This window comes from Ctenopharyngodon idella, chromosome 5 (genome assembly GCF_019924925.1).
Source record: "Ctenopharyngodon idella isolate HZGC_01 chromosome 5, HZGC01, whole genome shotgun sequence".
NCBI lineage: Eukaryota > Metazoa > Chordata > Actinopteri > Cypriniformes > Xenocyprididae > Ctenopharyngodon > Ctenopharyngodon idella.
The window spans coordinates 38,232,467-38,248,264 of NC_067224.1; the positions used below are offsets into that span (position 1 = coordinate 38,232,467).

At 38.8% G+C, this 15,798-nt stretch overlaps 1 long non-coding RNA gene across 1 annotated transcript in view; it reads left to right on the top strand.

Annotated features, from left to right (window-relative positions):
- Window positions 1-14,057, top strand: part of LOC127513701 (uncharacterized) — a 34,587-nt gene extending 20,530 nt beyond the window's left edge. Inside the window, exons 3-4 of the long non-coding RNA XR_007930472.1 lie at window positions 12,464-12,589; window positions 13,526-14,057. This is a non-coding gene — a long non-coding RNA (uncharacterized LOC127513701). The remainder of the gene's footprint in view (window positions 1-12,463; window positions 12,590-13,525) is intronic.
- Window positions 14,058-15,798: the final 1,741 nt, after the last annotated feature.

The window sequence follows — 15,798 nt, forward strand, 5'->3', positions numbered from 1 at the left end:
GATCGTGTTATGACATTGAACGGAAGATCGTGACATGACAAAAGAAAAATGAAACATGCGTGGATGAAGTGTCGCATTTAGAAAATTTCATGCCAACTTAAAAACAGTAAGCTAAAACAAACAGTGAGAGTTAGGAGAGTTAGTAAAATTGCAAAATAGTTGAAGATGTCATTTTTGCTCAAAAATAATGTTTTCAAACAGGTTTTCCAGAACACTTCCTCCACGCCATTGGTCGGACAAACATATAGTCCCTCCCCAAATCATGCCATTGGTTGAGCCACCTCATTTACACTTTTTGGGAAATTCATCCGACGAATGGCTTACTTATACTATTAAACTGTGATTTTAACATGAGAAAACAAAACATCTCAGATTTAATAGTCCTAAAAATAGGCTAAAATTATGTTATTTAAGCAAAAGTTCAGGAAAGTAGGAAAAGTAAAAAATACAGATAAAATATCGTAGATAAAATACAGGTTACAGGTTTTTTCAAATACAGATAAAATCAACCCGATCTCACGGCAATTCGTACGTATTTTACAAGGTGACTAATTCGAATGAATTCGTATGAATGACCTACCCCTAACCCCGCCCCTAAACCTACCCGTCACTGGGGTTTAGACAAATCTTATGAATTCGTACGAGTGAGGTCGCAAAATGCAAAAAAAAAAAAAAAAAAAGTCTTTGATTTTGGTTAAAATATAACCTGTTTTTGTGTGATTCACTCTTCTAAGCAAGTGTATGTGTTTGTGAGAGAGTACAAAGAACGAGAAATACTGTATAGATGGATGACACTGGTTCAGTGACAAAGTGAGAAAGGGAGAGATTGAGAATGAAATAACAAACAGAGATAATGTTTGACCGTCCTTCCATTACAGCAGTCTTACTCTCCAGCCAATGCTTCTGTAACCTAATAACAGTGCGGGCATTATTACAGCATTAGCACGCACACAGTTAAAGATCAGGTTTCTCCTCACCGCCATCAGAGATTCCCAGTCAATCGGCCGTTATGAAAGCTCTCCACCCCTCGGCCACACTCCCTTAGCTGTCTGTCCATAGCTGTCCGTTATCCCATTAAACAGCTGTCTGCCCTTTGTGTCTGCTCCTTAAAGCCAACAGGATTTCCCTGTAAAAGCCAGCCAGCCCAAACGTTGTGGGGCGAGCACATAACGCCCCTGTGGAGAACTGATCCATACCCTGAGGGATGAAAATTAAGCCAGAGAGTTTCTCAGGGGAGGCTGGTCACCGTATAGAGCTCAAGCAGTTAGTCACATTGCATTACGTCCGTTTGAAACGCGTCTGACAGCCTCGGTTTCTTTGAAATTGAAGTACTAATGCAAGTTCAACCAAACTTTTAACTAAATCCAGTTGCAGTTAAAGTAGCTAATGGCAGCTTTTGCAGGTCTCTGGAAATGCTTGTCATTTGATCTATACTGTCGTGCCTCATATTTTTTTGTGAAAGCTCATCACTTGCAGATATAATTTAGATGCTGTTTTCAGTACTGCTAGTTTCATGTGACGTCACGCCCTTATAGGAATGGTTACCTGGAGGGCAAAACAAGGCTTTCCTTCATTGCCCGCCAGTTATTTTTACCAAGTTTGTACTACTGTAAGTACTAACGTAGTAAGTAGTGTTGTCAAAAGTACCAACCGCGATTCCAGGTCGGTACTGAAACTTTAAAAATGTGACGCTTTGAGCACTGTTGAGTAGATTTGTTTTCACGCGCTCATCAGATGTCTGTGATTGGCTCATGTGGATGTGAAATGGGCTGGAAAAACTGGGCCCTACATAGGATAATATCCGTGTTTTCACTGTTATATGGTAGGGGACGCTATTACACATCTCTGGATCAAAACACAGGCAAAAAGAAGAAGAAACAAATGATAAAAGCAATGGTTATGCACGTTGTAGTCTTTGAAGAAAAAAAAACAAACAATTTTCTTAGCTTTTTGTTCAAAATGTTTTTGTGAAAATTATCAAAAACGTTGGCGGTTGCTGGCAACTTCTTCTCAAACTCTGGCGGGGAAAGAGTTAAAAGACCATATTCATTAAGCAACTTATTGATGATGAATACTATGTACAGGCAAGAAGATGAACCCAGAATATAAACAAAACATGATTTCTCAAAAAACATTTCTCCATAGAAATGCATTATAAAGAAAACACTTAACCATTTAGCATGTTGCATTTATATTCAGGGCTCATCTGCTCACCTGTTATATAGCATAGTGTGCATCATCAATAAAGTATACTGAATTTTGGACATTAAGGCACTTTAAGTGTTTTTCACGTTAAGTGTTTTAGAATGTCCTGCTGTTTTTAGTGATTGAAATACTGCAGCAGGTGCTGTGTATGGATCACAAGTGCCCAAAACTTGCATTTTGTTCCCATATTTTTGTTTTTCTTCTTTTGAGAGGTAATCTAAATATCCGTAGATTGAAACAGATGAAAAATTGACAGGCCTCTGCTGCAGTTCTATGGACGTTTTGCCTTCCAGGTCTCCAGGCAGAACTATGAATACCTGGTAAGCATTGACAAACATGATAATAATGAGAATATACACTGCGTGAATCATAATGATTTGTGAGAATGTTTTTCCACAAAATGCACTGCAAAAAATACAGTGCTATTGATCTGTTTTGGTCTATTTGGGTTTTGCTAAAAGCACTGTATGTTTTAATGAGTTACAGTAGCCTACAACAGAATGTAGTTGCATTGCGTCACTACTCATTTGCATTAAGTTGCTCAGATCGGTCACATTGCCAACTGCCAATACCCAGTTTCTTGCCTTTGTAACGGCAGGCAAAAAGTTCCATTGTTTATTGTCAATAGTGTAGCGATGAAGTATAAAGCACACCTCACACAGAAGTCACTTTAAAACCAAGCAGCTTTCTTTTGTTTAGCCTGGCAAATTCAAAATGGCAACTTGAAAATGAACAAAATCTGCGTGGGGAACTTTTCTGCCCTCACGCAAAATTCCTGATCACTCAGATTCCTTTAAATCCTTCTCACATTTCATTGTACATTAACATTTTTAAAAACGATAATATAAAAACTAGATTTACAATGTAAATAACACATCATCACAGTCTGTGAAAAGGGTCCATTGGAATGACTGGATTTCACCCACGAAATGTCACAGAGCAAAGGTAAATGTGACCTCACAGATGCTCTCTGCCTGTCAGTCATTTTGCACTTTGTGATTGGTGACATTGTATTGGCTGTCTTGTCTGTGGAGGGTGGGGTTTCCGAGAGAGAGCGTGTAATCTGCTGAAATCGCTTATGGCACTATTCATGAACAAAATAACAAACATGATAGAATGCTGTAGCTCCTATCACATACACGCGCACTCTTTCTCCTTCACTCACTTACACTTGCTGAATGTCAGAGAGCTGACAGGTGATCAATAACACATGTTCATTGAGAAATGGAAGTAAATGCCATTGTGTAAATTTATCTTTCATCTCTTGTCTCAGGGTTGGACAGTGGTTAGGAAAGAATAAAAATGAGAATTTGGCTTAAGCTGCTGGTGAGCAGCTTTGTTCATTTAACAAAAAGAACCAAATAAATAAATAGGCCTATGTGAACATTAAATATTAATTTGGGGTGAAATAATTTTTTAGTTTTACATCTAAAGCATCCACTAATAAAATTAGTCCATTACAATGTACAAAACAGTAGGGATGCAAAATGTCAATTGCGTTTGTATCGAACGAGAGCAGGAGATTGCGATGTTACGAGAGATATAAAAGTAGCGCCAGTTTTATTTGGCTGAAGTAAAAATCCTATTAATTTAGTGCATAGGGGAATTGATTTTTAATAATGACTTGTAAACCTTTAAAGACCAAGAATAAAGAATAATCCATCAACCCGCATTATTTCAACAAAGTCCGCATGAACTGGAAGTTGCGACTGACTTTACTTCCATATTGTGACGGATTTTCAGAGTGAAACGAAATATTAAATGAGAAAAATAGTGGACGTGGCTCGTTTTTTCCCTCTGGGAATTGATTGGATCTTGAATAGTTCCATTCAGTTTGTTGTCAAAGCTGCTGTCTGTTCGCCGTCATGTTAACCTCAGCTAATTCCAGCCGCTGAACTTGGCATTCCTGCCGTGTTTGTGCTTTTTTCAGGATTATTTCATACAGTTATCAAATAATTGTATGATGGCTTGCTGTGTGGTTTATGGTCGAGACAGATGTACGTCTGTGTACATGTGCACACATGCGGAAGATAAACATGTTGTTGGATCATCTTGGCATTGGCTGAAAGTTTTGTCTGTCAGATTTACTACAATGACAATGGCTGGAGAATATGCCTCTCCCGACACTACAAAATCCGACAGCTCTGCTTGGATATTATAACAAAAACTGCTGCATAATTTGTTGAAGAACAATGGAGAGCAGATCGTTCAGAAGAAATGTGATGCAAACAATGGACAATATATCATTATTTCATGGATTTAACGCTTTTGTGGACAAAAAGTGCTGTTGGATGTTTTTCAATGGTCGCTCATGGACATTTTACCCAAGTGCGACGGATTGGATTCATCTCACGATTGCGATTTCATTACAAAGATATGAAGTCCTGTTTTGATTTTGCTTGTTGTCATTTACACACCCAACACAAATGACAATATTACTGTTGCTGGAGCATCTATATCGTAAAACAGACACCATAGATTGACCGTAAACCTTTAGAACTTTCAAATGATATAACTTGTTATCTTTATTAATATTTTAGATAGTATCTAAGATAGATAGATAGCTCCTTACCCTCAGCTAGGCGGGTGTGGTTTCAGCAACCAGGCACCTCAGCTCCACCCACGTCCCGCCTCTTTGCCCATTTTCAGTTATCCGGGAGTGACACGCGGTGATGCTCTGCCAAGATGGCGACGGCCCACTTTAGGCTTTAAAAATGCTCTTCAGAAAACTACGGCTGACGTCACGAACACAAAGTCCATATTTTTTTACAGTCTCTGGTTCTAACCAAGCCGTCAAACTGACGTCATCAGAGAAGGAAGGCCATTCTACAGTGGAAATACATTTTCAGATGTTACGTAACATTCAGATGTTACGAAGACAAAAAAAATAAAAATAAAAAAAATGGTGGATTAACTTGCACGGATTAATTGTTTACCACAAGACTAGTAATGTGTGCTAATAAAGTAAATTGGGTCAATTTTGATTTTATGCCATCTTTAAGTAATTGTGTTCAACAGCAGAATTACTGGTGAAAAAGTACATTACCCATGATTCTACAGAGAAATTTCCACCGAGATAATTGCGCCAAAAACACTTTAGTGCCTTCTAAAGTTTCCCTACACTCTCAAACCACCTAAATAGTTGTATGCATGTTTTTCAATATACAGGTGCTGGTCATATAATTAGAATATCATCAAAAAGTTGATTTATTTCACTAATTCCATTCAAAAAGTGAAACTTGTATATTATATTCCTTCATTACACACAGACTGATATATTTCAAATGTTTATTTCTTTTAATTTTGATGATTATAACTGACAACTAAGGAAAATCCCAAATTCAGTATCTCAGAAAATTAGAATATTATGAAAAGGTTCAATATTGAAGACACCTGGTGCCACACTCTAATCAGCTAATTAACTCAAAACACCTGCAAAGGCCTTTAAATGGTCTCTCAGTCTAGTTCTGTAGGCTACACAATCATGGGGAAGACTGCTGACTTGACAGTTGTCCAAAAGACGACCATTGACACCTTGCACAAGGAGGGCAAGACGCGAAAGGTCATTGCAAAAGAGGCTGGCTGTTCACAGAGCTCTGTGTCCAAGCACATTAATAGAGAGGCGAAGGGAAGGAAAAGATGTGGTAGAAAAAAGTGTACAAGCAATAGGGATAACCGCACACTGGAGAGGATTGTGAAACAAAACCCATTGAAAAATGTGGGGGAGATTCACAAAGAGTGGACTGCAGCTGGAGTCAGTGCTTCAAGAACCACTACGCACAGACATATGCAAGACATGGGTTTCAGCTGTCGCATTCCTTGTGTCAAGCCACTCTTGAACAACAGACAGCATCAGAAGCGTCTCGCCTGGGCTAAAGACAAAAAGGACTGGACTGCTGCTGAGTGGTCCAAAGTTATGTTCTCTGATGAAAGTAAATTTTGCATTTCCTTTGGAAATCAGGGTCCCAGAGTCTGGAGGAAGAGAGGAGAGGCACACAATCCACGTTGCTTGAGGTCCAGTGTAAAGTTTCCACAGTCAGTGATGGTTTGGGGTGCCATGTCATCTGCTGGTGTTGGTCCACGGTCAATGCAGCTGTATACCAGGAAGTTTTAGAGCACTTCATGCTTCCTGCTGCTGACCAACTTTATGGAGATGCAGATTTAATTTTCCAACAGGACTTGGCACCTGCACACAGTGCCAAAGCTACCAGTACCTGGTTTAAGGACCATGGTATCCCTGTTCTTAATTGGCCAGCAAACTCGCCTGACCTTAACCCCATAGAAAATCTATGGGGTATTGTGAAGAGGAAGATGCGATATGCCAGACCCAACCATGCAGAAGAGCTGAAGGCCACTATCAGAGCAACCTGGGCTCTTATAACACCTGAGCAGTGCCACAGACTGATCGACTCCATGCCACGCCGCATTGCTGCAGTAATTCAGGCAAAAGGAGCCCCAACTAAGTATTGAGTGCTGTACATGCTCATACTTTTCATGTTCATACTTTTCAGTTGGCCAAGATTTCTAAAAATCCTTTAAGTAATATTCTAATTTTCTGAGATACTGAATTTGGGATTTTCCTTAGTTGTCAGTTATAATCATCAAAATTAAAAGAAATAAACATTTGAAATATATCAGTCTGTGTGTAATGAATGAATATAAAATACAAGTTTCACTTTTTGAATGGAATTAGTGAAATAAATCAACTTTTTGATGATATTCTAATTATATGACCAGCACCTGTATATAGATAGATAGATAGATATAGATTTATTGTCAACATCTTTATAGTCTGAAATATCACACTGCTGGATGCTGCAATTGACCAATCAGAATCACATATTTCAGAGAGCCGAGTAATAATTAACGACTTTAAACAAAGAGACACACGTTTGACAGTGGAGAGATAATGACCTTGAAAATCCTGGCAATTATTGTTAAAACAACACTGAGATGGAGGGACAAAACAACATGTCAAATTAATTGGGATTCTAACATCCCTGCAATGGTAAGGAAAGATCTGTTTTCATTCTTTCCTGCCAAATGAAACAACCTGAGGTGGTCTTCATGGACCCCTGGAGTGATTGCAATTCTATCAGTTCATCTTCAGAAATGTTCTGTTTTTCAGGAAGTGTCACCATATTTGGATAGTAAGCAACAGGAATATATTCATAAACAAAACCCTGCAGAGAAACATTTTCATGATGAAAGCCAAGTCATGGTTGAAGGCTGGTAAATGTGTTTTTTAGCACAAAAGCATTCAAAGCCACCGTGACTTTTCCGCATTTCCACAAGGTCTATATGACACGATTCAAGCCTGTGTGGCTTTCATGTACAATTGCTTCTTAATTCCTTCTACAAATATGTGGAGCATGTTCCTCGCTGGCGAGGTTAATTGCGTTACTTGTTGGGGAAAATGTGATTTTTACACATGTGGTGTAAGAGGACAGGGGTCGGGCAAGATGACAGGTCTCGGAGCTGGTTATAGCTCTGTACATTCAAGCACGCATCAGATGTGAATTAAAGCAAGTGGCTTTCAAGAGCAAGTAGCATAAATGGATGTCCTTGATTTAATGTGCAGCATAACAGTAGATGAGCTTTTAAAGTGTGACTTTTCCTTTCTCCACTGACCTGCAAAGACTTAAGGAGATCACCGTTTCAGAGTGGCATTAAGGAGGAGATTGTTAGGCATAAATAGTAAACAGTACCTTCATGACTATCAAAGGCTTTTTGTGTCCCTTTATGTTTTTATCATAGCATCTGTTTTGATTCACTGGGTAGTGCTCTCAGTGGTGGCTTTTTAAGTGACTGGGTTATGTTCGCATTTGAAAAGAAAATGTATTCTTACTTTTAGTAGGTATGTGATGCTGCTACTGAACTTGCAAGCCCATTAAGTCCATGAATTCCCAGTGTCACCAACCTTAAAAGTATCATTATCCTACTCCGACCGTGCACTTTGCTACAATTTGTTACTTTGTTGACTTATTGTCAAACTTATTGTAGCACTAAACAATTCAACTGTTCTCATCAGACTTTAATCACAGAAGACTTTGCTTTGACGTCGTTAGATGAGTTCTTCTGAAGTGCAGTAGCTGCTGAAGGAGGAATAGCGAGTCATCAATATTGCGGGATGTTAGAAAGAACTCCCACTCCCGTATTATGGATTGGAGTCATGAATGTAGGCTATTCCAGAAGGTAGGCAGAATAATTATGCCACTTTGTAAGATATCTTATTTCAGACAGATTCTAAGACAGCATAGTATAATCTCTGTGGTGAAGAAACAGATTTTTGTGTAGCATTCTTATTTAATATATTCAGTGTCACTTGATCCTTCAGAAATCATTCTAATATGCTAATTTGCTGCTCAATAAACATTTCTTATTAGGGGCCAAGCCCCGAAGGGGCTTAACAGCTGCAGAATGATCTAAACTAAATTTATTAAACATATCATGCGGTGCATTTTTATAATAATTCTTAATTTTGAGTTCATTTTCACAAGAACTACTGAACTTCGGCAAGTGTGTGGACACACAACTGCCCAGTGGTGCAACAAGATGAGTGACAGGCACCTGACCCAGAGATTGTGGGTTCGAATCCTGTGTGGGGCAACTTTATACAATTGTGTGTAATGTCCATTATCCAATTATCCAAGTATGCATTGTACTAATCTTTATTTCTCTTGAATTAGACACAAGCATTCTGTTTCAGATTGTACACCACTGTTTTCAACATTGATAATATTAAGAAATGTTCCTTGAGCAGCAAATCAGCATATTAGAATGATTTCTGATGGATCATGTGACACTGAAGACTGGAGTAATGGTGCTTTGCATCACAGGAATAAATTCCATTTTCAAATATATTCAAATAAAAAGCAGTTATTTTAAATTGTAATAATATTTCACAATATTACTGTTTTTACTATATTTTAGATCAAATAAATGTAGCCTTGGTGAGCAGAAGAAACTTTGAAAACTGTGCCCCAATGCTAACAAGTCATAAATTGTTTCTATAATAATTCTTAATGTATAATTTTTCTATTTTATTGTACTATATACTATGCTATGCACCAAGTGAGCCAGGACCACCAATAGAGTCAAAGATGCTGACATGTGAATGTATGGAGAGCACAGCTGCCACGGATAAGTAGAGACTCTCTCTCCCTCTCTCTTGCTTTTTCAGTCTTTCCTTGCCAAGCGCCCACTAATTAGTTGACAAAATATTTATAATTACGTATAATAGTAGGTCTGACCTCTGCTGATGTATGCACATACACGCGCACAAGTGCACAACTTCAAGGTCCTCACAACGTTGCCGCATTAATCTACTGTTAAAATACTTCAGCATATGCATGAGAGACTTCAGCGAGTGAAGTAAAAGGCTTTCAGCTTATTCCTAAAGCATCAGCCATGGGAAAGTGGGATTTGCTAATTGAACGGAAGGCTGATGCACATAGGCACTTTTCCTGTGATGATGAAGTTTTAGTGAGATGCTCTTTAATCTCTAGAATCTGAATAGATGATGGCCCTCCTTTAAAACTAAAAAGAAACTTTTCCGTGGATTAATGTTTGATTTGCTGTAATCAAATATAGTGAAAAGAAAAGACATTAAAAGATCAGGTTATTATTATCCATTTATTTGTGTGTGTGTGTGTGTGTGTGTGTTTGTTTGTGTGTGTGTGTATATATATATATATATATATATATATATATATATATACACAAGTTATAAAAAATGCCTATATGATGTTATTTATCTTAAATACAATCTATTTACTATAGTGTTAATGATTTGTTTGTGACGACAAATACTCTTTACCCTATTACGGTACACAGACCATATAATATCACATTTCATACATTTAGGTCAATCTGTGACCAGCCAGTATCTTTACTGTATCCACTGCCACACGGCAACAATGCAATGTCACACCACAAGTTGGTGCCTGGGCCAAAATCAATATATTGATCAATTTATCCACAGCTAACTCTAAAACACGGACTTCAGAAGTTATATGGTGCTGTTTTTATGTGGTAAACTTGAATAACAGGGTTTATTGTATTTATTTTATTCCTGTGTGAACAGAGAACATTTGTCATCATGTGCACTATACTGCTCAATTTTATTACACATGAAATTCGATTATCAACACAAACACATATTTTAAGTAAGTCTATTACATGTGAAATAGTATTCAGACACATAAGCCACACTTAAAATGTATGAATGTCTTATGAATGTATAACAAAATATCAAACCATTCAGAGATTATTAGGTATGACTCAAATGTTCAAACATTTTCTGGGGCCACTGCTCATTTGACATCCAGAAATACACATACTCCTACATAATCACAATAGAACAATATTATTTCTTATTATCATGTATGGAATTATATTCTTATTGACACCGTTATGAGACGTTTTGTGTGTAATTGGTATTATAAATCAATTGTTAAAAACGACACAAGGTATAAGGAGGATAATGAAATGTATGTTTGAAATTATTTCTGTGGACAATACATACAACATAACCTTGGAGCATGTTTTTCAGAAGTATAAGTGAAAACAAAGCATTTTACACCTCCAATGGTTATGTGGTAAAGAATAAAAATAGCTTTACATAGATGTCACCTAAAGTAAGAATCTCACTGACAACAGTCTGGTTGAATGTCTCAAAAATAAGCACTCATGTTTCAGTCCTGGGTGAAGTCGTATCTGCAGCAGACTGAGGTAAATACGGCACATGCTCAGACTTTGCATATTTGACACCTGTGTTGCAACTCCAATTCCACAGCTACTAAAATAAAACACGCTTTTCACAAATGTTACAGAACACTCCTGAGGTATGAATACTGGCCTATTTCTTAAAAACCTATACTTGAGCCTTAAGTCAGCACATTTTGAGCATTTAAAGCTGAAGTGTGACCTTTTTTTCCCCCAATGTTAAAACACTTTCCTTCTCTAGCTGAATATGCAGACAACTTTGAGTAAATCATTCATATATATCCTCCTGAAAAGTTTCCAGATTCGGCATTTCAGAATCACAAGAGGAACATTTGAGATGCTGTGCAATGATATTCGTCTGATGATATACTATATTGCCAAAAGTTTTAGGACGCCTGCCTTTACGTGCACATGAACTTTAATGACATCCCATTCTTAATCCGTAGAGTTTAATTTGGAGTTGGCCCACCCTTTGCAGCTATAACAGCTTCAACTCTTCTGGGAAGGCTTTCCACAAGGTTTAGGAGTGTGTTTATGGGAATTTTTGACCATTCTTCTAGAAGCGCATGAGGTCAGGCACTGATGTTGGCGAGAAGGCCATGGACCTTGCTTATGGACCTTGCTCTGTGCACTGGTGTGCAGTCATGTTGGAACAGGAAGGGGCCATCCCCACACTGTTCCCACAAAATTGTCCAAAATGTCTTGGTATGCTGAAGCATTAAGAGTTCCTTTCACTGGAGCTAAGGGACCAAGCCCAACCCCTGAGAAACAGCCCCACACCATAATCCCCCCTCCACCAAACTTTACCAAACAATGCACTTGGCACAATGCAGTCAGGCAAGTACCGTTCTCCTGGCAACTGCCAAACCCAGACTTGTCCATCGGATTGCCAGACAGAGAAGCGTGATTCGTCACTCCAGAGAACACGTCTCCACTGCTCTAGAGTCCAGTGGTGGCGTGCTTTACACCACTGCATCCGACGCTTTGCATCGCACTTGGTGATGTAAGGCTTGGATGCAGCTGCTCGGCCATGGAAACCCATTCCATGAAGCTCTCTACACACTGTTCTTGAACTAATTTGAAGTCCACAAGAAGTTTGGAGGTCTGTAGCTATTGACTCTGCAGAAAGTTGTCAACTTCTGCACACTGTGAGGAAATTTCACGAATGGACTTATTGCATAGGTGTCTACGTATCACGGTACCATGCTTGAATTCACTGAGCTCCTGAGAGCGACCCATTCTTTCACAAATGTTTGTAGAAGCAGTCTGCATGCCTAGGTGCTTGATTTTATACACCTGTGGCCATGGAAGTGATTGGAACACCTAAATTCAGTGATTTGGAGGGGTGTCCCAATACTTTTGGCAATATAGTGTATTTTATAGGCAAAGGAAAAGCAGTGTTATTTTAGTTTTTATTATAGTTTTATTATTATTTTGAATTAGCTTTTTGGATTTTTATCTCAATTTTCATTAAAAATATGTGGTTCTATGACACTAACAAAACACTACTCTGTTTGTTTGAACATCCCAGCCAGGAGGTCAAAGGTCAGGATGGCATCGAGATGAACTGGAATCCTAACAGATGGCTCTCTCTCCTGGCATTATAAACCTCCTTGATCCCAACCAGCCGATACACAGCGCGGTCTCAACCAATGGGGTGAGTTTAGGGCAGGACTATCTGCTTGAACGACCAATGACAGACAAAGGGGAATGTTTGGGAAAGTTGAAAACAGTCATTAGGTTTGTTCAACTTACTACTCATCTGACTTAAAATGCATAACGATTAGAACTTTTGTCCGTCTTGAGATGGTGTAGACGCCATGTGACTGTTATGTATGCCATCAAAGTACCATGAGTGATTCGAGAGCAGTAGGCTGGCATATTCTGCTGAAATTCAAATGTGATAATGTACGTTTCATTTCTGACATGCGCTGTAAGTGGTAGACCAATCACAATAGACTGGACCATCTGACCAATTAGAGTAGAGTAGGCTTTCAGAAAGTTTAGAGAGACTGAATCTTCAAGTGAACTGTTTTCAGACTCTTTGAGAAATTAGGTGATGTGCAATGTATATTATGAGAAAATTGAAATGTTTTTTGACATTGGATGCAATTAAACCTATTGTAGGAGACCTCCAAAACAAAATTAGGAACATTTTAAAAATAATAGGGGCACTTTTTTTATTTATTATTCAACAATTCACAAAGAAAAATGAAATGTTCAAGGTTAAGTTACATCAAACATTTCCCTTCATCACAAGCTTCAGTCATTTCAGCAACATTGGTTAATTAAACTGCACAATGTTCAGATCGACCTGTAATCATAAAATACAGTCACATTTATACACTTAAGCCGAGCCATATAAGCATTTCAACTGGAGGAGGTGGAGTATAACTGTGTATATTTCCTGCACACATGAAGATGGATCTATAGCGACCGTAAGTATAAAGAGGACATATTCCAACCTGTTAAGCCAATAACCTGCTCATATTTCTGGTGTGGATTTGGCGCCTCAGCAGAAACCGCTCCTAGAGGATGTTAATGTTGACACAGAGAGCTTTTTCTGCAGAACCTGAGCCTGTCTCTCTCATAGGGAGCCGCAGAGGAAAGTGACAATGGATCGATGCATGTGATTAATTAACTTCTAATGAGTTCATCTGAGCGGCAGGGCCCGGGAAAGTTGGACATGTCCTCGGCATCAAGTTTGACCTACCTTACTTACACACCTCAGCATCCATCAGCCCTGTCCCTGTCTCCCGGTCTGTCTCTGTCTGTCTGTCTCCCTCTCTCGCTTTGCAAACTAATCAATACTCAAAAGCAAACCAGTAGGTCATTGCTTCTTATTTGGTGTCACATGGGTTTTCCCCTTTGTCTCTGAAGCATGAGCTTGTGGTTACTGTAAATACTGTTGTTGTTGTTGTTTTTTTTTTTTTTCTTCTTAAAGTCAACTTAAAATCAAAATTGACATTTCATTTATTTCTAACACATTTCTGGTTTTATTGTGCATGATTTAATAGTAGTGAATGCTGAATCACTAATATAAACTCAGAAATAAATTAGCTCCTTGCAGGTATTTTATAAAGTAGATTAAAGACAATATGTAAAATTTTTAGATGAAAATATCCAAAAACCACTAGAACTAATGTCATTTAGCGACACAAGTCATCCAGCTTTTTTTAATAAGACATTCTAATATTGATCTAGATTACTGAAAAGTGCAACACGTCTCTCATAGCAGCCACCGAGTGAACGCACAGAGTAACGTTATAACATAACTTTCAACACACTCAAATGTATTTAGAATGATTGTTTTAACCATGTTAAACAGTGCTGCGTTACCCCACATACGCAACGGAAAGAGCGATAGCTGCCGAATGCAGCATAAGCATAATAAAAGCTCCGCTGGACACCCGCGGCTCTCGGCCCGCCCTGCCTTATACCACATTAACATTAATTAAACTTTAATACATTAGCTCATCCATGAACATGATTTCTGCCCAAGTCTGTAAGATTCCTATCCATCGGCTGTGGAGGTGAAGATGACAACTCCCATGATTCCACGCTCATTCACGGCGTCATCAAGCTACGCCTTTGTTTTGAATAAGTGACCTCTAGTGGTTAAAATTACATATTGTGCCTTTAAAATTCCCCTATTATACTTTTTTCAGATATTACCTTTCATGTAGTGTGTAATAGCTGTTTGTGAATGTAAAAGGTCTGCAAAGTTTCAAAGATCAAAGTGCACAACAAAGTGTTGAACTGCCTGAAATGAGTCGTCAGTAATTCAAGTCTTACTTCCTGCACGAACCTACATAGGTTTGTAACAAATTTGCATAATTCCATCCTATATGGGCCCTTTCCCAAATGGAACCCTACCGATCTTCCTCTGAGTCCACACTTTTGTGACGTAATGCCTCTTTGACTGTCGGGTAGAAGTCTGCTGCAGAGCTCGCAGGCTCGGCATAAGTGCAAATCGAGGGCGTTTATTGGCCGCAAAGGGGGCACTCGCGAGAAACCTTCTAAAACATAAAATGAAAAATGGGACACCCTACGGTCTTGTGGGCTTAATGGACATGTGCATGCGGTAGCCATTGTAAAGCCCAAAGTATACAAAGTTCTGCGATTTTCGTCATCAGGAGGGTCCGTGGACGTCCGCGTGCAGCCCCATTTTTGTGTCCACGTGGATGGTGTGTGTACAACAGCGCATGTGCGAGTGACATGAGCTTATGAAAACAAAGTCCACTTGATAGCGCGTACATGCCGAATGTGTCTTTCCCTCACTCATGGCCAAAAGAGTATACTTTGAAAGGCAGAACGTGGAAGTATACACGGACCTGAAGTCCACAAGACCGCAAGTGCACATGAAGAGTGTCATTTGGGACAGGGCCACGGTCTTCATTGGCTGTCCACGAACAACATCTATGACCAGCCTTCAAACACTGTAGTTGTAGCTGAGGCCTGGAAGAGTTTGGTTTGTGTTGACATGTTGAGAAGACGCTGTTTTCAGCATTGTGAAAGCAAATCCACTTTGCACGCACTTCCAAAAGATGAGGACTTGGGCTCAAATTTATATGGTAAAACCGATGCCATCATTCGTATCACTGCATATAAAGTGCTAAGGAAGCCTCTGGAGCTGAAATTCAGATATGGTAATAGGTGTTTCATTTCCGAAACACGCTGTAAATGGTAGACCAATCACAACAGACTGGGCCATCTGACCAATAAGAGCAGAGTAGGATCTCGGAAAGAAGGGGTTTAAAGAGACTGAATCATTGATCAAACTGTTTTAGACACTGTGAGAAAAGAGGTGATGCTGCAATTTATGTTATGAGAAAATTAAAGTGTTTTTTGACCTTGGATGAATAT